Source organism: Musca autumnalis, unplaced genomic scaffold (genome assembly GCF_047663935.1).
Source record: "Musca autumnalis isolate F117 unplaced genomic scaffold, ASM4766393v1 scaffold_1, whole genome shotgun sequence".
Lineage (NCBI taxonomy): Eukaryota > Metazoa > Arthropoda > Insecta > Diptera > Muscidae > Musca > Musca autumnalis.
Genome location: NW_027411644.1, coordinates 241,230,537 through 241,256,463, shown reverse-complemented (window position 1 = coordinate 241,256,463; position 25,927 = coordinate 241,230,537). Strand labels below are relative to the sequence as shown.

General features: G+C 36.7%; 1 protein-coding gene across 1 annotated transcript in view; it reads left to right on the top strand.

The window, feature by feature from the left end:
• The window catches only part of LOC141390820 (protein toll-like), a 388,884-nt gene that overhangs the window by 16,521 nt on the left and 346,436 nt on the right, over window positions 1-25,927 (top strand). The window contains exon 2 of the mRNA XM_073963779.1: window positions 13,799-13,984. The gene's annotated coding sequence lies outside the window, so the exon portion shown is untranslated. The remainder of the gene's footprint in view (window positions 1-13,798; window positions 13,985-25,927) is intronic.

Here is a 25,927-nt window from a genome sequence, read left to right as displayed (position 1 = left end):
AACAAAAGCGAAAAATATTCTTTCTTTGCTTTGAAACAAAACCCAAAAATACAACAAATTAAAATGACAAAGAAACATAGTCCATATTTACATTAGGAAATTTTCCTTGCGGCAATTGTCAGTTTGATGGGGAGAGAGGTGAGGCATGTGGTAACCCTTTGCCTCTCAACACCCTATCTCGCCGACAAACTGACAATTGCCGCTAGGAACATTGCCTAATGTAAATATGGATATATTTTTTTTTCCAAAATTAAAAAAAAAATACTTCTTGGGTTTTCATAAAACACATATAAATGGCATGGAAAAAACAAACATTTTTACCCATGTAATTTCAAAAAATTTAAAACAGTGTTAATCGGACGGGACGGGTACAAAATTATATATGAGCTAAAAGAGGAGACACTCGGACATAATTCTGTGAAAACGGAACATTGTTCCAAGCTGTTCCCTAAAAGTTTTTGGCACCCAAAATTCACTAAAATATAAAATAGCTCACTTCGTGTAAACGCTATGGTAATTTATTGAAACGGCTCCTAAAGTCAACATTCCGACCTACCTAACGAACTACAATGAACACAATCTCACAAATGGACGTCTTTAGGAGCACGCCACGCCCACACCTTCCAATATTTTGGCCAATTTTTTTGGTTTCCTAAGTTTCAATATGTTTACTATTGAATCCCATATAGAAATTTACAATCGGTGACAGCAAAAATGGGGATTTGGCCAGAAAAATCGATTCTTGAATCACGGTGAAGAATATTTTTCTCAAACACACCAGGCACTGCCTTATCTGCTTGTGCCAGTACTCAGGCTCCGTTTTTTTGTTTTTATGAACCAATTTCCACAATTTGCTCGACTTCTATGGACGCATTTCGCGTCTATGCCATCAACTTGGTCTTGTCGCCGTTTGCTGCCAGTCTCACTTTAGCAGATTCTTCTTCAACCTCCTTAAATGTATCAGTTATTTTTTACTGATCGACCCTGATGCATAAGCAGGTAGCATGTGGCTATTGGTGTATATTTCTTTTACCGTTTGTATCTCGTATAACCTTTTCCAGCAGGATGTTGAAAAGATCACACGAAAGTCTGTCTTCTGAAGACTGAAACCTCTTTTGGTACTGAACTGTTGGGAGAGATTCTTTCCTATTTTAACTCAGGGCCGGGTGTCAGTTAAAGTCATCTTACAAAACCGTATGAACTTTGCGGGGATACTAAATTCAGACATTGCACAGTGTAACCGGCTTGATTATTACACCCTAAATATTTTTGGCCACTTTCTCCATACAAGTGGATCCACTGTGCATTGCTTGGAATACCTTTGAAAGTAAGGGTCTGCCGAAGGCTGTTCTATAGTCGATAAAAGGATAGTAAATGTAGATCTGTTTTTAATGGGGTTTCTCTAGGATTTGGCGTTAGAGTTAAGATTTGATGAAAAGTATCGATCTGCACCTCTTAGACCTTTTCCAGGATTTGTCGCAGGGTAAATATCTGATAAATGGTGGATTGACCTGGTTGACCGCATAATATCCCTGACACTATCGTTGAGGTAACAGGGAGCAGACTTCTGCTCCTATGATTAAAGCACAAAGCCTTATCTCCTTTCTTGTGGAAGGGGCACAGTAAGCTCTGGTTCCAATCGGATCAGATACGCGTTTTTCCTATCAGACGTTGCTAACTAGCTGATGCATACACCATATCACTTTGTCGCTTTCGCTTTTGAACAACTCAACTGGTAAGCCAATGTCTCCTGCTGCCTTATTATTCTTCAGCCGGTTTATTGCTGTCTTTGCTTCACCTTGGCCGGGCGGTATACATTTAGTGGCATCCTATGGGACTAGATTGTATCGGTATAGAAGATGGCGGTATCTTCGTTGCCTTCGCTAGTATTATATACCTACAGCTTGGGGGAGGATGTGCCTGTTTCAAAGTCACCAGTTTGATGTTTCACTCTTTGGTGAAATTTTCGGGCTTCATTCTGGTTCCTGTACATTCCGCATTTGTCTCTTCTGGTCATAGCATTGATTCCTTGCTAGAGATCTCTGGTATACAAATATGGAGTTGGCGGTTGTTTGCTGAAGTGGGATATACTTTGCCCCTGTGGTGATATGTTTTCGGGGCGAGTAGTGCTTTTATTAAGTAATTGGTCCAATTGAGTGGAATATGCTGTGGCTATCTGTTATATTATAGCTTACTGATGTCCAACTTCCGTGTTGTGTCTGTTCGTACTCTATTCGGGTACGTACCTTTCCTGCAACAAGGTGGTTGTCCGAGTCTACGTTTGCTTCTCCGAGCAATCGTAAATCCAATACGCTCGATCATATCGTAAACAAAATGATTTCTTGCTCTTTGATCTGGATAAAAAATGGCCTTATGAATATCGATATGCTTAAATTCTGGTAAGTTTTTCGCGCTGCAAAGTTTATCAGCTTCATTCCATTGTCAGATGTTTCACTGTTGAGACTGAATTTCCCGACTGTTGCACCAAAGATATTCTCCTTTCCAATTTTGGTCTTAAAAGCGCCGAGAATAATTATAATGTCATGGGCAGGACAACGATAGTATGTTTCTCCTAAGCGCTCATGAAATATATCTTTGGCCTGTTTCTTCTTGTCTTCGGTTGGAGTAAGAGCGCAAACAAAGCTATTGTTGAAGAATTTTATTCGAATTGTAGTCTTTCATTCACTGGAGTGAAGCCGGAGACCAGATGTTTTAACCTCCCACCAACTAGAAATTCGCAACCAAACAGTGCCCCACCTTTTGGTGTTGTTGTGACGCCTTTTCCAATCTATCGTATTTCCTGTATGGCAGTAATGTCCGTACAGCTTCTATATAAAGAGAGCGAACATACCAGTTGCTGATTCGCAGATCATGATCCTTAAAATGTTAGCACGACCCCCGCAACTTTAGAGAGGTTTGTTATACCCTCCACCATAGTATGGAGGGTATATTAAGTTTGTCATTCTGTTTGTAACACATCGAACTAATCATTTGCGACCCTATAAAGTATATATATTCTTGATCAGGATAAAATTCTAAGACGATCTAGCCATGTCCGTCTGTCCGTCTGTCCCTCTGTTGTAATCACTCTAGCGTCCGCAATAATTGAGATAGAGTGCTGAAATTTTGCACCCGAGGGTCTTTTTGACATAGGCAGGTCAAGTTCGAAGATGGGCTATATCGGTCCACTTTTTGGTATAGCCCCCATATAACGGTACCTCCGGATTTGAGGTATTTTGACGTTCTTCGCCACATTTGCAGACCGAATTAGCTATAATTTGGCACTTAGGGTTCCTAGCGATCAACAAACTTATATCCCAAAGGATATGGGCATAGGTCCATGTTTTGGTATAGTCCCCATATAACGGTACCTCCAGATTTTCGGTATTTTGAGAATTTTAGCCACAATTTTTAACCGAACTATCAGCACTTTGCCATTTGAGGTTCTCAGTTGTCATAAAATATCTCCACCAAGCATCGTCAACATAGGTCCATGTTTTGGTATAGCCCCCATATAACGGTACCTCCCGATTTTCGGTATTTTGAGAATTTTAGCCACAATTTGTAACCGAACTATCTGCAATTTGACATTTGAGGTTCTCAGTGGTCACGAAATATCCCCACCAAACATCGTCAACATAGGTCCATGTTTTGGTATAGCCCCCATATAACGGTACCTCCAGATTTTCGGTATTTTGAACATTTTAGTTACAATTTTTAACCGAACTAGCTGTAATTTGCCATTTTAAGTTCTCAGTGGTCATGAAACAACCCCACCAAACATCGTCAACATAGGTCCATGTTTTGGTATAGCCCCCATATAACGGTACCTCCCAATTTTCGGTATTTTGAGAATTTTAGCTACAGTTTTTAACCGAAATAGGTGTAATTTGACATTTGAAGTTCTCAGTGGTCATAAAACATCTCCAACGAAACATCGTCAACATAGGTCCATGTTTTGATATAGCCCCCATATAACGGTATCTCCCGATTTTCGGTATTTTGAGAATTTTAGCTGCAATTTTTAACAGAACTAGCTGTATTGATCGGTATTTTGAGAATTTTTAAAAATAATCGTCAATATAGGTCCATGTTTTGGTATATCCCCCCCATATAACTGTACCTCCCGATTTTTGGGGATTTTCAGTGGTCACGAAATTTCTTCACTAAGATTCGTCAACATGGGTCCATTTTTGAGGGTCTACATTGATCCGCCGTGAGTCGAACTTCCGCGTTATGGCGTGATGACATTTTTGTTAGAGACCCTGTGGGCCATCATGAATTAGCGTTATATCTTTGTTCACTGTTGCTTAAGTGCTCTACAAAAACAACAAACAAAGATATAATGCTAATTCATGATGGCTTACAGGGTGTCTTGCAAAAACTTCATCACGCCATAACGCGGAAGTTCGACTCACGGCGCTTCTGTCCTTCGGGGTTTTTAATATACACACCAAGGGATTTCATCTCCAAAAGGAATTATCTCTGCCCCAACATTTGTGTTCACAGTGTAATTTAAGCAAAAGTGGGAGGCAGTAGGAGTCTAACCACTGTCGAAAAGTTGTTCCACCTAAAATTGTAAAAGGACCCTAATTATTCCATTTTAATTAAGACTATTTTATGGTGGAGGGTATAAAAAGTTCGTTCCGGCCGAACTTAACGACTTTTTACTTGTTTTTATTTTTTTTTGTTTTTCAAGTTTCTAAAGTTTTTATGGGTGAATGCGCGGTACTTGTTAGCTCACTATCTTCAACGGATGTTAGAGGCAACTCCCCAGGTGACACGACGGGGAGTTCAGTGTCCACTTGAGATGAAAGAGGGTCCAAGATAAATTTTGGGATTTGCCTCGTTAAAGCAGGTCAGGGCCGCTGCTTGGTATCTTTCATCCCCACGTTAAAGATTCATACACGCTGCTAAAAAATTCGTGAGAACTATTTGATATGAACATATTAAATGAAAAAATTCTCAATGTATTCTAACCCATTATTATTAGTTTAGTTACGTCCCTTTGCATGTCATGGTCATGTTTTTGTGTGAATTTCTTTTCCCCTTTCGTTGCAATCAACTAGAAAGTCGAATGAGCACCAAACTGAATTTTAATTTTATTCCATTCATTCAGTCAGTCAGCAGCTACATTCTGTACATTGGTTTGAAAAAAAAAACACAATAAACAAAACAAAATTTCTCTAAACCTGGCCATTAGTAGTGTAGTGCTGCACTACCAGTTGCAGAGCCAGTCACACACACATAAATGATGGCAGCGGCCGTCAAATAACACCAAACTATTTGAAATGTTTAGCACCACCACGTGAAAACCAGGGGGGTTTTCCAAACAAAAGCAGTGTGTTTCGATTTGGTCAAAACAAAGCACAGCACAGCGAGCGTTATAAATATTTAGTGTTATTTGTGTTGCTCTTCTTCACACTCCAACGATTTGTTTTGCTTGTTGGCTAAAATGTTGTTTTACTCTCTTTATTATTCAGATGTTTTTTTGCTTTGTTAACTCAAAGATTGACCCATTTTCCTTGGTGGCAGTGATGATGGCCTTAGCCATTATTGTTGTTTATGCGGGCTTAAAATTTCTTCTTTAAAAATGTGGGTGTCTACCATGGCTGGTTTTTGGTGTTTTGCTGCTTCTTCAACTGACAGTGATTTGTTGGACATGCTGTCCCAAGAGACGCACTGGCCGGCCAGACAATGATTGTTAAGCTTTGACCAAAAAAAAAAAAAAATTTACAAATATATTCTGTTGATGTCTACTTTGTTGTGCACATTGCTGTCAATTATTAACGCGTGTCTCTCGTAAATAAAGAGAAACGTCTATTTTGTCTGGTCTTTTGTTTTTTACCATAGGTAAACCATTTGGGTTTTGTTATTAATAAATCTCTGGCGGAGGCTTTGGATAGCTTGTAAAGTACTGAATTTACGTTTTTTTTTTTCAATGGTAAATTTATTGTTTTTTACGTTTTTCCCCACATCCAAGCAAAAGTTTTCTGTTTTGGCATTTTTTGGGGTCGTTGAAGTTTAGTCATCCGTACTTAATTTCATTTGGTTTTGTTTTGTTTTTTCCATTTTATCTCTTTTTCAACGTTTGGCATTTCTGGAGCTTGTATTATGACTGAATATTTCAAAGCTTGTTTTGTAGCTAAGAAAACATGTTTTGTTTTATTTTATTGTCTCAGTTTCAAGTCTTGTTGGTATGCCTCTCCAACAGAGAACATACTTCAGGCTATTTTCAGAACTCATCTGTAACAGTGTTGCCAGATTGCGGTTTAAAATAAGAAGGTTTACAAAGAATTGGGACAATTCTCGACATTCAAGAAAGTTGAAAACATATCGAAAATTTATATGAATGTGCTTGTTTGGAAACTCAACATAAGAGATTTCAGCCTTAAATGGAGCTCGATCCACTTCATATACCATCCAGGTTTAAGCATTGTGGTATATAATTTTTGATGCAATCAACATTGCGCCTCATTCAAATAAAATTTTTCCCACAGAGGGTTGGGCGTAATGCGTTTCAGTCAATTCGAAGTTGATTTAGCCACAATAATCCTCAAAGAATAGTCCAAACATTTTAATATTTCCAACAGGGTAAGACAGTGGTGTAATGCTAGGCATATCCACCTAGCTCTCTGAATACCCGGTTCGATTGCCAAGCCAAACAACATCACATTTTAAATTTCAGGAAATCGAAAAATCGTTTATTTCCTTAATTTAGAAAGTTGCATAGAATACGAGGGCGGTTCGGAAGCTTCTTAGCCTATCAATGAAAGAGAATAGTTAGTTTTTCAAAAATATTTTTATTTTTCAATATAATCTCCTGAAACTTCAAAACACTTAGTCCAACGCTTTTCTAGCAATTCTATCCCTTGATTAAAATAGTTTTCCTCAAGGTCTTCAAAATATTTGTTTACAACTGTAATTGCATCTTCATTTGAGGTAAAACGCTTGCCAGCAAGGAAGTTTTTTAGATATGGGAACAAGTAAAAGTCACTGAGAGCTAAATCAGGAGAATAAGATGGGTGGTCAAGCAACTCGTACTTTAATTCGTTGATTTTAGCCATTGTTAAAACATTCTTTTGCGCTGGTGCGTTGTCTTGATGAAAAATTATTTTTTTGTGTTGTAAGCCAGGACGTTTTTCTCGAATTTGTACATTTAATTGATCCAAAAGGTTGCAATAGTACTCTGAATTTATTGTTTTACCCTTTTGCAGATAGTCAATCAATAAAATACCTTTGAAGTCCCAAAAAACCGTTGCCATAACCTTACCAGCCGATTGAATTGTTTTTGCCTTCTTTGGGGCACATCCTCCAGCTTCAGTCCATTGTTTGGATTGTTCTTTTGTCTCTGGAGTATAGTGGTGGATCCATGTCTCATCAACAGTTATGAAACGACGCTTAAAATCCATTTTATTTCGCTTAAAACGATCCAAACAAGCTTGAGAAATGTTCATTCTTATGCGTTTTTGATCGACTGTTAACAAATACGGCACCCATCTTGCAGAAAGCTTTTTCATCTGTAGTTCTTCATGCAAAATTAAATGGACTCGATCATTTGAGATGCCCATGGTATTAGCAATTTCACGCACTTTTATTCGTCGATCATTTATACCATATCATGCACTTTGGCTACAATTTCTGTTGTTGTTGCTGTTTTTGGACGTCCACTACGTGGTTCATCTTCAATGCTTGTACGACCACGTTTAAATTCAGCAACCCAATTTTTTATTGTTGCATATGAAGGAGCACTTTCAGCTAACACATTCACCATATCATTATGAATTTCTTGTCCCGATAAACCTTTTTTATGTAAATATTTAATGACAGGACGCATTTCTAATTTTTCCATTGTAAAAAAAAACACCTGTTTCTATATGAAGGAGTTGCCAGATCGAAACAAAATTTAACATGTGTTCATAACAGAGATGGAAGTTTCCAAAACATTTGACTTTTTTCTGTTTATACCGCGCTTTTTGTGCTAGGCTAAGAAGTTTCCGAACTGCCCTCGTATGTGGTAAATTTTTCAAGTCGACCGGAACAATATTGACTAAGATATGGCCTTTGGAAGGGAAACATTTATTGTGTTTTGTATGTATGTGCCATTGTAACTAAAATCAGTTATAGTAGTATATCAGTTATGCTAAACTTAAGTAGAAGTGGCGTCTTATTATGCGTTATTTGAACTCGGTAGTAAAAAGTATGTCGAATATCATTTAGAGAATGTGAATGGGGGTGTACTCCTCGACCTATCGCAATTGTTTATGGAAACGTTTTTAATATTTCTTTCAAACTTTTATCAAGGTCGAAAATGCATTATATTAGATCACTCTTCCCGGTGTCACCCCCATAAAGTATTCATATCTTGTGGTTCTGATTGCTTAATACGTAAACAATCAATCTCTCGTTCCGAAAACTTCCCTATCAACGCGTATATGCAGGTTCCGGCTAGTTTTTAAATGTTATACTTTATTAATAAATTTTCGATGAGGGGCAGTTCAAAAGCTGTTCGAGGATCCCTGTGAAATGTTTATCCTTGTGGTCCTGTTATGGCATATAATGTTTTTCATAGGCAACTCCATACTTCCCAATATAATGACCAGAAAGCTCTAAACAGCCCTGCAGGCTCGAAGGGAGTAATCGGTAATCAAAATGTCCCTAATAATAGATTGCATGTGATATAGACATCTGAGTTGCAAATCTTTTAAGCAACACTGTAGGTCAAGTTCTGGTATAGACTACATCGGTACACACCTTCGGGTACCTACCGCACAAAAAATCAAAATTGTTCTAAAGAGGATAGTTTAAGAACATGTCTCGGATCATTTGGATGCTGTCCTCACGCTCTCCCTTACGACCGAAGATTTTCAAAACCTCAAAAATCAGTCATTTTAAATTTATTACTTCCGTTTTTAATCTAAGTAAGGCTCGTATTTAAAAAAAATAGATTTTATAGTATAGCTTTCCCGGAAACTTTCCGTAATTTGGTGTGGTATTTTTATACCCTCAGCATTTATGCTAACGAGGGTATGAATATACACTTTCATACGGGCAAAATGTGCCTCATCGAAATAATGGACAATTTGGAGTCGATTTAGCAATGTCCGTCCGTCTATCTGGCTGGTGCGCACGATAACTCTCGAACGGATCAACAGATCGTGTCCAAAATTTAGTATTAGTAATATCTTGTCCAGACTTAGTTTAAATTCGAAGATGGACCATAGCCTTCGGGTACCTCCCCACAAAAGATCGAAAATGTTCGGAAAATTTGTGCGCAAGATAACTCTTGAAGAGGGTAACCGATTTAGTTTATACTTTGCACGTCCTGAAATGTCTACCATACTTAGATGAGGTTCCAATATGGACTTAATCGGTGCACTCCTTCGGGTACATCCCACACAAAATTTCGGATAAGTTCAGTTTAGGACCAGCTCTCGAATCGCTTTGATTTTTGTTGTAGCAACTTGTACTCACTGCCGCCCATATAACGGTGAAAGCTTCATCAGGGGCAAGTAAATACTCCCTGGCAAAATAGCTTAAAAGTTGCAAAAAACCCCAATGACACCGTGTGTAGTTGTTAGAGCTTAAGATAACTCTCGAACGGATTTGCCGATTCGGTCCAACATCTGGCCTTCTTAATATTTTGTCCAAACTTAATTTAAGTTCGAAGATAAGCCACATCGGTCCACTCCTTCCGATACCTTCTTCACAAAATTTCAAAAATGTTCGGAAAAATTGTGCGCACGATTGCCGATTTGGTCCATACTTTACACATCCTAATATATCTACCAGTTATAGACCAGGTTCGAATATGGACTATATTTGTCCACTCCTTCGGGTACATCCCACACAACATTTCGGATAAGTTCACTTTAGGATCTGCACCCGAATCACCTTGATTTTTGTTGAAGAAACTTGCATTCACTGATCCCCTTTACGATGGTACAAGTTTTTTCTGGCGCAAGTAAATACTTCCTGAAAAAATAGTCCGAAATTTGTAAAAATCCCTATGGCACCATGTGTAGTGGCTGGAACACACTATAGCACTTGAACTGGTCAACCGATTTTGTCCGAAATTTGGCCTTCGTCATATTTTGTCCAAACTTAGCAACACTTTTGACCTTTAATCCTAATCTACATTGTTGTCTGTAAGTTCAAATGTGTAAAAAGGTCCACAAAATTCTGAAAAGATCCTAAATACATTCGATCTGAGCGTAGATGAAAGTTTCAATTCACATGGGCTGAGGGTATATCTCTGTCGGCAAAGCTGGCTGATATTTTTTTACTTTTACTTGGGTTTGGTCCAAAAGTTTGTAACACATCGATGGTCGTAGACCCATTCTATACCAAAATGAATGTCTCGACGAGCTGGGTCGATCTGACTATGTGCGTCCGTCCGTCTGTCCATCTAAACCATGTAATCACGAAACAGACCCCAATTTTGAGCGGGTGATGATGAGGGGAGAGCACGATACCTATTGATTTTGGTAATGGTCGGATACTTATCAGGGGTTGGAATGGGCAAAAAACTTAGCTTTGGTTGGGAAACTTCGAATAGCATTGCCCTGACAATGAAAATAGAAAAATCTCACCTTTACCGTGATGCAACGTTGGTTGTGGTGGTCGATTTGTGACTTATAGTTTTCCAGCCATATTTTACCACAAAACTTTGACAACCTTACCCCGCACAGTGGTTCAGAATCGTTTTTTTCTGGTCAAAATTCTGTAATTTCTGAACTTTCCACTTGCCTATGTATCCAATACAACCAAGTTCGGTCAAGTAGTTGTAGAGGAATTCCAAGACAAGGCTTATTTTGCATCAAAATATGAGTGTTTTTGAGCTTGTCATATTTTCCAATCTATTAAAAAATTTCAAACACCGATAAAAAATAACAAATTGCGTAACTGATAACCATTGTTACCAATGCAATGTCTTATTAACATTGTATTTACTACATGTTAATATAATAAATAAATAAAATAAGAAATTGCAAAAAAAATGTTCTGTAACATTTTTTGTAAAAATAATTTTAAATAGTTTATTTTAAAAAAAAAACTTTTGAAAAAATATTAAAATTTGTTCAAAAATTAAAACATACTCTTGTCAAAAAACTCATATATTTAAAAAATTTCAGTTTGAGTAAAAACAATAATTAATATGGGAAGCGGTATGGAAAAAAACACGCATTTTTATACCCTCCACCATATGGAGGGTATAATTAAATTTGTCATTCCGTTTGTAACACATCGAAATATTCGTCGGAGACCCTATAAAGTATATATATTATTGATCAGTATAAAATTCTATGTCGATTTGACCATGTCCGTCTGTCCGTCTGTCTGTCTTTTAAAATCAAGATACAGCTCGCAATTTTAAAGATAGAAAGTCAAAATTTGGTACAGAAGTTTTTATTACTTGCAGGATGGTTGGTATTGAAATTGGGATATATCGGTCCACGTTTTGATATAGCCCCCATAGAGCGGTACCTCCCGATTTTCGGTATTTTTAAGGTTTTAGCTTCATTATCCTACCAAAATGGCTGAAATTTGGTACGTAGTCTTCTTTAGGGGTATAAAACTTTCCCCCAGAATTTTGTTGGTATCGGTCCACACCTTCATGTAGCCCTCATAGAACGGTACCTCCCGATTTTCGGTATTTTTAAGGTTTTAGCTTCATTGTCCTACCAAAATGGCTGAAATTTGGTACGTGGTCTTCTTTAGGGGTATAAAACTTTCCCCCAGAATTTTGTCGGTATCGGTCCACACCTTCATATAGCCCCATAGAAAGGTACCTCCCGATTTTCGGTATTTTGAAGGTTTTAGTTTCATTATCCTACCAAAATGGCTAAAATTTGGTACGTAGTCTTCTTTAGGGGTATAAAACTTTCCCCCAGAATTTTGTCGGTATCGGTCCACACCTTCATATAGCCCCATAGAACGGTACCTCCCGATTTTCGGTATTTTGAAGGTTTTAGTTTCATTATCCTACCAAAATGGCTAAAATTTGGTACGTAGTCTTCTTTAGGGGTATACACCGAAATGGTTGAAATTTGGTACTTAGTCTACGTTGGTGGTATAAAACTTTACCCCAGAACTTTGTCGGTATCGGTCTATGCCTTCATATAGCCCCCATAGAACGGTACCTCCCGATTTTCAGTATTTTGAACGTTGTGGCCTCAATATTCCACCAAAATGGCTGAAATTTGGTATTTAGACTTCGTTGGGGGTACAGAAACTTCCTCTTTAAATTTGTCGGTATAGGTCCACGCCTTCATATAGCCTCTATGGAAAGGTACCTCCCGATTTTTCGTATTTTGCAGGTTGTATCTTCAATATTCCACCAAAATGGCTGAAATTTGGTATTTAGTCTTCAATGTGATATAAAACTGTTCGCCAGAAATATGTCTGTACAGGTCCACGCTTCCATATTGCCCCATTTCTAACTAAAATTCGTCGGTATAGGTCCACGTTTCAATATAGCCCCCATAGAACGGTACCTCCCGATTTTCGTAATACTGAAGATTGTGAGGTCAATATCCAACCGAAATGGCTGAAATTCGTTATTTCGTCTTCCAAGAGTTATAAAATATTCCAGAAGAGTATTATCAGTATAGGTCCACGTCTTCCTATATCCCCATAGGAGCGTACGTCTTGATTTTCGGTATTTTTTAAGTTTTAGCCACATTCTCTTACCGAAATATAGGAAATTTGGTATTTAGTCTTCTTTGAGCCTAAAAACTTTCCGTCAGAAATTTGTCGGTATAGATCGACGTTTTGAAATAGCCCCCATAGAATGGTGCCTTACATTGTTTTACCGAAATTGCTGAAATTTAGTATTAAGTCTTCTTCATACACGAAAGGAAACTAATAATAATAATAATAGTTACAAAAGTACATATGGGCTGAAATGGGACACCCTCAGTCATCATTTTGCGAAAGCGAAACTTTGTTCCATGATGTTCCCTAAAAGATGTAGTGAATTAAATTTGGAATTTCATAAAATTTAGTACCTGAAAAAACGGTAATTTCGATACGGTAATTTCAATAAATTTAAAAAGTGTTAAACGTATTGAACTTGACGGTTACAAAAGTACATATGGGCTGAAATGGGACAACCTCAATCATCATTTTGCGAAAGCGAAACTTTGTTCTATGCTGTTCCCTAAAAGTTGTAGTGAATTAAATTTGGAATTTCATAAAATTTAGTACCTGAAAAAAATTAAATAGCTCACTAAGTGTAAACGCTACGGTAATTTATAGCAACGATTGTTACTGGCGGCAGCCGTAACTAACTAACAAAAAAAAACAATGAACACAAAATCTGTTAAATATTCCCACAAATAGCTATTTTTTTTATCCAGAAAAAATTTTCGTCTTTAGAAGCACACTTTCCAATATTTTGATTAATTTGTTGGTTTCCTTGAAATTTGGCAAGGAAAATCGATTTTTGAACAACTGTGCCCCGTAAGCCATGCAAATGTGACTCAAGTGGCAACACTGTGCAGGCGATAACCTTGTCAAGTACTTCTCCGCCTGTTTCGAATATACTCATTCTCTCAGCATTTATTAAATGCCTCTTTTCATTTTTCTCCCCTTTTCTCTTTCTTTCTATTACTATTTCTCTAATTATTTATGATAATTGAATTTATTAATTTTTAAACTCGTTTGAGCTCTTTATGTGTGAGCTTGAATATCAAATATTATTTCTGTACATCCTTCTTAAAAAAATTAAAATAAATATTACAAACAAATTATGCCATTAAATATTCATATAAAAAATATTGTTTTTTTATTGCAGGAAATTTTATCTTTGTGGTTCAACTGTGTAGCCGGTATAGGCGATAAGAAATATTAAAAGCGCATTTGTTAAGTGTTTATCGAAACGTTAAGATCTTTGCATTTCATATTGTGGATACATCTATTGTGGAAATTAAAAAAAAAAACTTCGACGTGTTGTTGTAACTAGGGATACATAAACTCAAAGGTATGTTTCAATATTTGTTTACAATTATAATTAAAATATTATAAACGAGTTATACATCTACCTTCCCATGACGTCTTCATGATGTTCTCAGAAACTAGTTTTATTGTCGTGATTGTCATCGAAATGATAAATATGTTAATAAAAAAGCTATTAACTATAATTAATGTGTCGTATGGTTTATGGAATGTTTTATTCGCCTTCTATAATATTGATAAATTTACAAGGGTGGACCTAATACATATTTGGAAGCCTTGAATAATTCACGTATTTTCAATAGCAAAACCTCACTGACTTCATATAAAAAATAGGAAATATGTAGGACATACTTGCCTCAACAAATGTAAATGGATTATAGAAACAAATGAATATATTTCACTTAAAATACAAAAAATTTGGTTTTGAGAAGTCAAATACTTAAATAATGTAAAAAAAACAATTAGACATTATTTATAATAGAAAAAATAATACCATAAGTCAAGGTGATTTGGCATTTGCTATTAACGTGTTTCTTCATTAAGCCACAAATGAAAATAATTACTACGTATTATACGAATCAATCAATTAACTCCAAGTTCATATAACAACTCAATAGCTGTATTAAGTATCTTCAGCCCTCCATTAACTCACTTAATTACATGTCACAGAATATCCTTCTTGCTAAACGTACAATTATCAGCAGACATTTTTGGACATAATGTTTCATTAGACAAAGTCCTAATTATAAAAAAGAAAAAAACTAAATCGATTGACAGGCAAATAACCTAATGACCATGGCACACACATGCATTGATGATTGGAAATAACTTGCCAGGTAAAAATAAAATAAAAAGACAAAAACTACTGACATGCCTTTATCTACACCCACCCAAGAAGGTAGGAGGTATATTTCCATTATATGGCCCATTGCTGTCATCGTCCATATGTCTGTCATTAAAAAGGAAACATTATAAAAATGACATTTGACCCAAATCAATAGTTTAACATTAATGAATGAAGGAACATGAAATCTTCATTTAGCATTTCATGACAAGAAGGGGGTCAGTTAAGAAAAGCAGCAGGACATTTTGTTGGATATATTATTTTTTCATATAATTTTCCAAATAGTATATTACAAATTAGTTATAAGGCAATTCAGCTTAATCTCATTTTGTGTGTATAAAGTGGGAGATAGTAAAACTAGATTTGCTTTCGTGGAAGGCAGAAAAGGGCTATAGTTTAGGATATCGCCACATAACCTCATCAGTCCTATTAGTTTTTTTGTATTGAAATGAACCTGGGTCCTCTCCAAAAAAACAGACAATGTTACCGACGTCTTTTCTAGGTCACTGCCAATCTATCAAAACTTTCGAACTGGAAGGCATTACAATTCATAAGGAAAAACACCTTCGATTGTATATGTGCGTATAGAGGAATTATTCTAGGGAGACACTAGATTGACTTGATAGTAAAAAGGCTTCAAAAATACTTCACAGCTGGAAATTTGCGATAAGTTTAGTATAAATACAATTTTTCAAACTCAGTTTTTGTCTAGTATCACATTTGATATGCTTGATGCGCTGAATTAACCACCAGAGAAACGAACTTGGCATATTGGTTGGATGTGTGTGGAGTTCGCTAGATATCACTTTTTCAATACAAAACTGAATTAAAAAAATATTCCCCAAGCTACATGACCGCTAACTACTCCATTATTTGAATAAGGGCATCTTGTGAGAAATAGTGTTTTTTTATACCCTCCACCATAGGATGGGGGTATATTAAGTTTGTCACTACGTTTGTAACTACTCGAAATAATCATTGTAGACCCCACAAAGTATATATATTCTTGATCAGCGTGCAATTCTACATCGATATAGCCATGTCCGTCCGTCTGTCCGTCTGTGGAAATCACTCTAGCGTCCGAACGCATTGACGTAGATTGATGAAATTTTGGGAAAATATGTTATATTTACGTAGGACTTTTGGTATTGAAAGCGGGCTATGTAGGTCCACGCTTTCGTATAGCCCCCATACAAAATGACGCGTGACGCGTCGTCGTTTTAAGGATTTTTTAAGATATTTGGCCCATTTTACCACCGAATTGGTTGTAATTTGGTACTTTGTGTCTCCAGAGGCCAAAAAATATTCCTACCAAAGTTGGGTTATATAGGTCCACGTTTTGGTATAGCTCCCATATAAGGCCCCATATAAAGTAAACGTCATTTTAATATATTTTGAATGTATTAGACCCATTTGACCACAGAATTGGTTGTAAATTGGTATTTTGTGTCTTCAGAGGCCAGAAAACATTCCTACCAAAGTTGGGTTATATAGGTCCACGTTTTGGTATAGCTCCCATATAAAGTACGCGTCATTTTAATATATTTTGAATGTATTAGACCCATTTGACCAACGAATCGGTTGTAACTTTGTATTTTTTGTTTCCAGAGGCTAAGAAACATTTTTACCATAAAATGTTTATATAGGTCCACGTGTTGATATTGCCCCCATAATACAATACTCCCGATTTTCGATATTTTGAACGTTTTTGCCTCATTATCACACCGAGATGGCTGAAATTTGGTATTTAGTCTTCTTTAGGCGTATAAAACTTTCCCCCAGAAATTTTTAGGTATAGGCCCACGCCATCATATAGCCCCCATAGAACGGTACCTTCCGAATTTCGGTATTTTGAAGGTTGTGGCCACATTAATCCACCGAAATGGCTGAAATTTGTGGTGGAGGTTATAAAAAGTTCGGCCCGACCGAACTTAACGCTTTTCTTACTTGTTTAAAATTGATTTATGCGTGAACTTTTTTTATATTTCAATGGAATAAACGATAGCATAGTGATTAATAGACAAAAGTTCATTCATCCCTGCTACAGGAAATCATTTTTGAGGAAAAATGTCAAAAAGTCATAACCCTATTGAGCACCCGCTGAATCAGAAACTGAGCATTTAAGCATATAATGTCGTAAGTCTGGAAAGCTGGTATTGTGTATTGGCATTGTGTATATTTCTCACCTGTCGCCAGTAGCGAACATCTTAGAGATATTGCTCCTCCTCATGATGAGAATCAGTTTCCACTTGCCCAACATCAGCATGGATTCCGGAAAATGAACAGTAGTTCATCAGTACTATACGCCGTATTCACAAATATTAGTCGAGAACTGAACCAGTACGGGTGTGACTAAACAGTCATTGTGGCTCTTGACATATCGAAGGTCTTCGATACTCTCAACCATGCCAAGCTGTTCGAATACACGGAGAAGACTTCTCTGCAGTTAGTATTTTCTGAAATTCAGTGAAACAGGGAATTAATTAAAATGCAGGAGATCTTTGAAACTGTTTAACACCTACCTTCATTAAAATGTAGAACCCCCACCCACCTTCATGAAGCTGTATAACACCTACCTTTATGAAATACTCTCAGGACGACATAGATGTGGTAATGTCGGGTCCTACACTTTTAAGAAGTTAAATATCATTATAGTTGAAAATACCTGCAGTTAAGTCTACAGTCACAATGTTCAGCACCTGGACCGTTGACATGAGGCTCTCCCTGAACATATTTGTGGATAATGCCGAATTCTGACCACCACCTACCCCAACATTTTGAATTGACGCTGGCTAGCATGTGAAGTCGTCCACTCAATCCACTGCTTTTTGTTATAGGAACAAGGTCCTCAAGTCGCTGTCCGGTAGCTCTCGGTGTGCTGACAAAGTAACCTTGTTGACCTCTTTAATGTAATAGGCTGGTCTGTGGTAAGCTATGTAGTTCCACTGTGGCATGTACAGAAACCTGCCAGAATACCGCCACGAGGCATGCAACAGTATTATTTAAGACAACAGTGGATCATCTTCCTCCTCAGCACATCAAAATGTTGTCGATGCTGCATTTGTTTTAGTGTTATCGCCACGGGCGTACCCGCGCAATCTTGTGGACAAACTTCCCATACCCAGGTATGTCAGCAGAGATCAAATTTTCAACGGTCAAATTTCCAACAGTGGCAAAATACCCCTGAGTGTAATGTTGCAACATTTCCTGAGCATTTTACCCATGTAAAACTTCTCTCGAAGTGGTGTCTTAAGATACGCCGTTCGGACTCGGCGATAAACAGTAGTTCCCATATCATTGAGCTTAAATGAATCGGGGTGCACTCAATGATATGAGATAAGTCTCCATGGCTTCTTTTGAGATGTTTGTGGATATAGCGTGAATGACACCCCCATCCAACGCAGCAAAATAATGAGGTAAGGAAATCATGCAAAATTAATATATGTACTGTGCAGCGGCCTATGTAAAGTGTACGCTCCACGTACAGATTGACACGTGATCATCCTTGCAATTTGGCTCGCTTTGTTAACCTTTTTTGGCTTATTTGTTTTTATACCCTCCACCATAATATGGAGAGTATAATTAAATTTGTCATTCGGTTTGTAACACATCGAAATATAAGTTAGAGACCGTATAAAGTATATGTATATATTCCTGATTACCACAAAATTCGAAGTCGAAATAGCCGTGTCCGCCTGTCCGTCCTTCTGTTGAAATCAAGATACAGCTCACACTTTTTAAGATAGAGCGTTCTTATTGAGTATAGAAGTTTCTGAAAATGGGCTATATCGCTCCACGTTTTGATATAGCCCCTATAGAACGGTACCTCCCAATTTTCGGCATTTTGAAGGTCTTTGCCTCATTATCACACCGAAATGGATGAAATTTGGTATTTGGGTATAAAACTTCCATCTGAAATTTGTCGATATAAGTCCACGTATTCATGTAGCCCCCATAGAAAGGTACATCCCGATTTTGAAGGTTGTGGTCTCAATATCCCCCGAAATGGATGAAATTTAGTATTAAGTCTTCGTTTTGGGTTCAAAACTTTCCACCTGAAACTTGTTGATGTAGGTCCACATCTTCAATAGCACCCATAGAACGGTACCTCTCGATTTTCGGTAGTTTGAAGGTTGAGGCCTCAGTCTTAGTCTTCCTTGGGAGTATAGAACCTCCCACCATTTGTTTGATGGGTCTTTGTATAGCCCCCATACAATGGCACTAACGGGTTTTCGATATTTTGAAATCTTTAAACAGGCATGTATTATAACAGGTATAAAACATTCCTTGCAAAAAATCCGACATCAGACGTCCACGTTTTGCCAAAGGCCACATGTAAGGCGATTACTTTACAAATTAAGATTTTTTGGAAGATTTTAGTCATAGTTGTTACTATTTGTACATATTTACTTCAGTACAGTGGTGGTGGAGGGTATAAAAAGTTTGGGCGGGCCGAACTTAAGTCCGTTCTTAATTGTTTCATAAAAAAATGTATGTATTTCCCTAAATGAGTTTCATGACCCGGCGCCTCTACCCAAGGTTTCATCGTCTTTATATGGGTCACGGTTTCCCACTAACTTGAATGGGAGTTAAAATCCAATTTGAAACTATGTCGAAGTTCGTGTACACTTGCGATGATACAATGAGCAAGACTAGTCCTAAACCTCGTCAATTAGGACTGACAATTGGTATCAATCATCATTTCACTCCAAATATAAGATTTTCCTTCCTCTAAAATATATTTTACGATTTAGTTTTTTACCGGGATACATACTATATTCATGTGTGTTTGTGAGGGTATAATTAATAAAGAAGGTTACTATGATAAATTTAGGATTCAATTTGTGGAAAAGCAATTTCATGGCATCGAGCCTCCTAATCCCCATAATTTGTATGAAATAATAACCTAAAGCAAACAAAGATTTAATGGATAAAAAGAAGAGGAAATAAGTTCCTGCCAAATTAAAAAAGGCCAGCTAACCTAAGAGATTACTTAATCGGATTTCTTTAAATCTGCAAAGAATATAAAATGAGAATTTGTTAAGAAAATAAGTTTTGGGCAAATGAAAACAACGAAGAAACCTCATTAAAATGAATTTACGTTGAAAATAAGGTGATCCAAAGATTCTCCACAGGAAAACTATCCCAAAGTATTTTCATGTTCTGTTTTACCTTTTTCGGCAGCTTAGGAGATATAAAGGTAAAAATCCTTGTTTAGCTATGTAAAAGGTCAACCTTTTTGTCTGCAGGGATTTTGAGAAAGGTTAGAAGAAAAAAAAAAACATTTTTGTTTTTATATAAAAAACTAATGAATTGGCAAAATGATGTTTCCTAGAATTTGCAAAATGAGAAGGGGAAAAAGTCCTAATGGATTTTAAATCTGTCAAGGAAACAAAATATTTCTGAAAACTACACATAAAATGTATTTCTACAAAACTTTTAAAGGGATTTAGAAATCTTTAAATCTCTGCCCTCCCTCAAAATTGCAAAACGGCCAGTGTGAGATTTGTAGGTCATTGTGTTTAGATTAAGCTTTTGTTTATTGTGTTATTGAGAAGGATATACAATTTCATACTATCTGTTTATATCTTTTGCACACACACAACACACAGCAAACCTGGTTCACACATATACACACAAATGTAGTGTAGCTCGTTCTTATTGTGCCCACAACCATTTTCTGTCAAACAAGAACAAAAGGACATTGCAAACAATAGAAAACCTGGTCATTTGATAACTCAATAGAACGATGTAGCAGCACACACGAACTGACAAAATGAAGGACAGAGGGAAAAAATGAAATCCAGTAAACAATAGATGTTTGGTCTTCTCCCCCCAACTTGGTTTAGATAGCTTTCATTAAAAGGTAAAATAGATTAAACTCACATAAAGCAGGTATACATACTCTTTGTCCGATATATGTATAGTTGTATGACAATATAAACTAACAACTAACTGACCCCTATAAAAATTATAGTAAATTTATTAGGGAAAACTTAAATTGGAAGCATTAGGCTACAGATTAAAGTTTTATATATAAATTATATATAATTTGTAGTTTTTGTACAACTAACAAGTGTTTTTTGCTGATAGGCAAAAAACAAAACTTTGTTTTTGTTCTTAGGGATAACAAAGTTTTGCCTATAAATGCCAAAAACTTTTCCGAGAAATATATTAAACTTTGTTCACACATACTTACACATATACTTGATGGTTAATTATGTGCTACGCATTAAAGGGATCCACAGAAAATATTACTTGTTATGAAAGAAAATTATACTTGATTCCAGAAAAAAAACCAACAAAATGATGTATTTTTTCTATAAAAGATACTACAATGACTTCTCTCTCATTTTCTGCATCAAAGATTATTGATATTTCATTTACCCAGCCATTATCATTAGTATATTTTTTTCCCATTACTAACCATTATTTTATGTTAAATAGCCATAACCTGTTCAACAACCGTTATAGCTACCTTACACCTTCACGCTTAATCGGCCGTTAACCTGTAAATTGGAAACGAAAAGTTAATTTATTATCTATCATATTTTTTTCCGCTACGCATTCCGTCGGTGTTGGAAATTATTTTAATTCTTGTGGAAAATCATTTGAGAAAATTAAATATCATGGTCGTCGTTGTGCTTCATATGTTCGTTCGTCGGCTGTGTGTGTGTTTGTTCGTTTTGCCTTTTAACCGCTACTCTACAATTTGTGTTTGTCCCTCACCGCCCATCTATGCCCTTGCCAACTACCACCAAAGATTGGATAATTTATCTTCGACTATAAATTACCATAACACTTTTTTCCGGTAGGTTTTATTGTTCTGTGATTGCTGGTTGTTGGCTGCCTGGATGGTTGGAAGGTTTGGTGCGGTTGGTTATGTAGCCAATAACAAATCATTAATCATTTCTTTGACATTTGTTCTTTTACTGTTTGCAGTGTCTTTTTTACTGCCGTGCTGCCATGCTTTTGGGCAACAAAAGTTAGATCTATTTTTGTTTGATTCTTCTTTGCATATTTGAGTTACAGCTAAAAATTAATTATTATATTTTTTTATTTGTAGCCACACTTTTTTACATAGTAACTTTAAGCTCTTTTTAATAAAAAAAAAACGAAGGTTTTAATAGGGATTTACACTGTTTTTTCGAACATAAGATTTTATGCGAAAGACCACCACAGAACACCATAAGATCTTCTTAGAGAAGACCACAAGGTACAAAGTCTTCTTATAGAAAATACTGGGTAATTTTATGTAGACCGCGAAGTCTTCTTATAAAAGACTACAAAATCTTCTTTTAAAAAACGACGAGGTCCTCTAATAAGGACCTTTATAGAAGACCACAAGGCCTTCTTATATAAGACCACAAGGTCTTCTTATAAAAGACCACAAGGTCTTCTTATAGAAGACCACAAGGTCTTCTTATAGAAGCCCACATGGTCTTCTTATAGAAGATCACAAGGTCTTCTTATAGAAGACCACATGGTCTTCTTATAGAAGATCACAAGGTCTTCTTATAGAAGACCACAAGGTCTTCTTATAGAAGGTGTTCTTCTTATAGAATACCACAAGGTCGCCTTCTAATGAAAGACTACAAGGTCTCTTTATAGAAGACCCCAAGGTCTTTTTCTTTTAGAAGACTACAAGGTCTTTTTCTTTTAGAAGACTACAAGGTCTTCTTCTTATAGAAGACCACAAGGTCGTCTCCTTATGGAAGACCACAATGTCTTCTTCTTCTTATAGAAGACCACAAGTTCTTCTTATAGAATACCCCAAATTCTTCTAATAGAAGACAATAATGTCTTCTTACAGAAGACAACAATGTCATCTTATAGAAGACGACAAGGTCTTCTTATAGAAGACGACAAGGTCTTCTTATAGGAGACCAATAGGTCTTCTTATAGAAGACCACACGGTCTTCTTATAGAAGACCACAAGGTCTTCTTATAAAAGACCATAAGGTCTTCTTATAGAAGACCATAAGGTCTTCTTATAAAAGACCATAAGGTCTTCTAAAAGAAGACAACAAAGTCTTCATACAGAAGACAACAAGGTCTTCTTATAGAAGACCACAAGTCCTTCTTATAGCAGACTACAAGGTCTTCTTATAGAAGACCACAAATTTTCTTAAATAACACAACAAGGTCTTCTTATAGAAGACCACGAAGTCTTGTTATAGAAGACTAAAAGGTTTCATATAGCAGACTACAAGGTTTTTTATAGCAGACCACAAGGTCTTCTTATAGAATACCTCAAAGTCTTCTTATATAAGACCACAAGGTCTTCTTATAGAGGACCACAAGGTCTTCTTAAAGAAGACCACAAGGTCTTCTTATAGAGGACCACAAGGTATTCTTAAAGAAGACCAGAAGGTCTTCTTATAGAAGACAAGAAGGTCTTCTGATAGAAGACCGGAAGGTCTTCTGATAGAAGACCACAAGGTCTTCTTATAGATGACCACAAGGTCTTCGTATAGAAGACTACAAGGTTTTGTTATAGAAGACCACAAGGCCTTCTTATAGAAGACCACAAGGTCTTCTTATAAAAGAAACAAGGTCTTCTTATAGAAGACCACAGAAGAAGACCACAGGGTCTTCTTATAGAAGACCACAACTTCTTTTTTTAGAAGACCACAAGGTCTTTTTATAGAAGACCACAAGGTCTTCTTATAGAACACCATAAAGTCTTCTTATTGAAGACCACATGGTCTTCTTATTGAAGACCACAAGGTCTTCTTAATGAAGACCACAAGGTCTTCTTAATGAAGACCACAAGGTCTTCTTAATGAAGACCACAAGGTCTTCTTAATGAAGACCACAAGGTCTTCTTATAGAAGACAACAAAGTCTTCTTATAGAAACCCAAAAGGTCTTCTTATAGAACACCACAAGGTCTTCTTATAGAAGATCACAAAGTTTTCTTATAGCAGATCACAAGGTATTTTTATAGAAGACCGCAAGATCTTCTTATAGAAGACCACAAGGTCTTCTTATAGAAGACCACAAGGTCTTCTTATAGCAGACCACAAGGTATTATTATTGAAGACCACAAGGTCTTCTTACAGAAGATCACAAGGTCTTCTTATAGAAGACCACAAGGTCTTCATATAGAAGACCACAAGGTCTTCTTATAGAAGACCACAAGGTCTTCTTATAGAGGACCACAAGGTCTTCTTATAGAAGACCACAAGGTCCTGTTATAGAAGACCACAAGGTCTTCTTATAGAAGACCACAAGGTCTTCTTATGGAAGACCACAAGGTCTTCTTATAAAAGACCACAAGGTCTTCTTATAGAAGACAACAAGGTCTACTTATAGAAGACCACAAGGTCTTCTTATAGAAGACCACAAGGTCTTCTTATAGAAGACCACAAGGTCTTCTTATAGAAGACCACAAGGTCTTCTTATAGAAGACCACAAGGTCTTCTTATAGAATACCACAAGGTCTTCTTATAGAAGACCACAAGGTCTTCTTATAGAAGACCACAAGGTCTTCTTATAGAAGACCACAAGGTCTTCTTATAGAAGACCACAAGGTCTTCTTATAGAAGATCACAAGGTCTTCTTATAGAAGATCACAGGTTCTTTCAACAGTAGATCACAGAATTTTCTTTTGAAGAACAGTCTGTTATTTAGAAAACCCAAGGTCTTCTTATGGAGGAGGTCTTCTTTTAGAGAGATCCCAAGGTCTCCTTATAGATTACCTCAATGTCTTAAAAAAAGCTGCAGAGTCTTCGTATTGAAGACCATAAAATCTTCTTATGGAACCTCTTCTTATCTTCTAGTAAACAACAAAGACTTCTTATAGAAGGCCACAAAGACTTCTGTGGTACCTCAGGTCATCTCATAAAAAATTACACAGTTTTTCTATAGAACGTCCTAACTTTAGCTCACAGACTACCCAAAAGTCTACATATAGAATAAAAGCTTTTTCCACAATGTCTTCTTTGATGGGACCAGAAGATTGTCCCATAGAGAACTAGATCGTCCTCATATAGTGTACACAAACGAAACTGTTATGTATTTTAATGACATTGCTATACTATGATCCCCTTCGAACAATGTATGAAATTACAAAACTAATTTCTAACCTAGAAAATCTGTTGGAAATGTTCATACTTCCACAATAGCAGTGCTCAATTTCCACTGCACAATATGTCATATTAGTCATGGAGAAAGCAAAGAAATGTTATTTCTCATCCCAATTCCCAGTTAGAATTACAGAAGAAGCAAACAATTGGAAACCATGTGAAAAGTGCGCGTGGCAAATGTCGCTGTCGAAATCCATCAATCCATCTAGCACTGCACCACAGCTACTGTTAGTGTACCGCTCGCTCACCTATGTATGTGGTATCATCACTGATGCAGTTATCTATGCTTTTTTCTCTAATCATCCATTTCTTCAAAAACCATCAGTTTGGTTGGAGGTCCCATATTCGCTGGATTATGTGTCGCTGGTAGATTGGATTGGTTTGATGATGGGACATGTATTTCGAACGTGCTAAATGTGTAAATTTCGCTGTAGTCTGACTTCGTCGACTCCATCTGCATGGAGTGGACAAAAAAACGACAGTAACAATGTTGCAATTATGACAACGATACCGTGTATTTTGTATGGCAAGACAAAACCGAGCCGAAAAGCAAGGCTATATCCCCAACCTACTTACCAAACACTCAGTCTGAATTCCTGGCATCCAAGCATGCTTTTGTCAGTGAGTCACCACAACATGGCAGCATCAGCCATATACAGCGACTAGTAACGGCTTCAAAAAAATGTGGCACGTTGCTGCACATTACTGTAAACCAAGTGCAGTATTATCCAAACTGTTACTGCAATCTTGTGGTGTTGGATTTTTTGTTTGCTGCATCAATGTTCCTCCTTTCTCGATTGTATAATGGAGAGAATTAACAACAACAAATTCCCAACACCCAAATGAAAATCACATCCCCATACCGGCTTATGCAAATTTTCATCGCACAATGGAGGCTATAATAGGAAAAGCTACCATTCGAGAGTGTGTCTGTCTTTATACCCTATACCACAATGTGGAAAAGGGTATAATAAGTTTGTTTTCCCAAAAATTCATGTAACGCCGCGAAATATTCGTCGTAGACCCCTCATGTG